We start from the raw sequence: 979 nt of genomic DNA, 5'->3' as shown, positions 1-979 counted from the left end.
AAGCCTGGGAGCTGGCTCTGTGAGATGTTTTCAGAAAAACCAGTTTTCAGGCCCATGCAGCCGTGGTGCCTCGACAGCTGGGTCACGCCATATGGGTCAGGATGCTGCCTCTCCCTTTCACGCATCTGCGGAGCTGGAGTAACGCTCCTCAGCCGGTTCCTAATGAAACGTCTCCTTTGCATTACAAAGAATGCCCTTGTTCACTGAAACTCTTTCCCCATCAGCAGCAATCATACGCTTGGCATACCTACTGGAAGAGTATGCACATAGCCTCCCCTGCTCCTCCTCAGCGGCACAGAAGGCTCAGCCTGGTGAGCCATCGCCTCCCTCCTTCCCTCCCTTCCCCAGCAGCTGCCTCTCTCCTTGATAATTCAGTTTTCCCTGACACTCATCATACCTTTCTGAACCCCCAGCTCCCACCAGGTCCTCTGTGTGCTTGCTCTGCCTCCTGCCACAGGCTCAGTGAAGGGGAAGGGAGGTAAGTTTCAGGTCAAGTCCATCACCAGGCTGCTGGTTCTGTGCTAGTGGGAAATGAGTTTCAGCCAGCCCTGCGTGCCTGACAAACTGGGGTATTCTGACCACAGCTAATTTTCAGGGTAGACATCTCTGCACACTTCAGCTTGATAACCCCAACTGGTTGCTATGTCCCATGGATGTGCCCAAAGGATGCGTAGGGAAGCCATCGTCATGTACAAACGCTGTTAACCTAACTGTGCCCTCTGGTTCTTATGGAAATTGTAGTGCTATAGGAAGCATCACATATAAGCCCCCCCTGCTCAAAACAGTAACATGCTATTTTACATCTTTTTATGCTATTTTATGCCTCCATCCCAAGGGAAGAATTGAATTAATGCAGCGTACTGGGGTGCTGGAGAGAAAGCAGGAACAGTGCAAATAAAATCATACCACACTTGTCTTTAATATTGTTGCTAATTTGGGGCAAAACTCTGAAAAGCTCCTGCTGCTCTTCGAGAAAGAA

General features: G+C 50.1%; 1 long non-coding RNA gene across 1 annotated transcript in view; it reads left to right on the top strand.

The window, feature by feature from the left end:
• Positions 1-457: 457 nt before the first annotated feature.
• LOC139793078 (uncharacterized) overlaps positions 458-979 on the top strand; it is a 28,796-nt gene continuing 28,274 nt past the window's right edge. Inside the window, exon 1 of the long non-coding RNA XR_011724549.1 lies at positions 458-478. This is a non-coding gene — a long non-coding RNA (uncharacterized lncRNA). The remainder of the gene's footprint in view (positions 479-979) is intronic.

Source organism: Heliangelus exortis, chromosome 1 (assembly GCF_036169615.1).
Source record: "Heliangelus exortis chromosome 1, bHelExo1.hap1, whole genome shotgun sequence".
Classification (NCBI taxonomy): domain Eukaryota; kingdom Metazoa; phylum Chordata; class Aves; order Apodiformes; family Trochilidae; genus Heliangelus; species Heliangelus exortis.
Note: the sequence above shows the minus strand (reverse complement) of the source record. Positions and strands in the feature narration are given on the sequence as shown.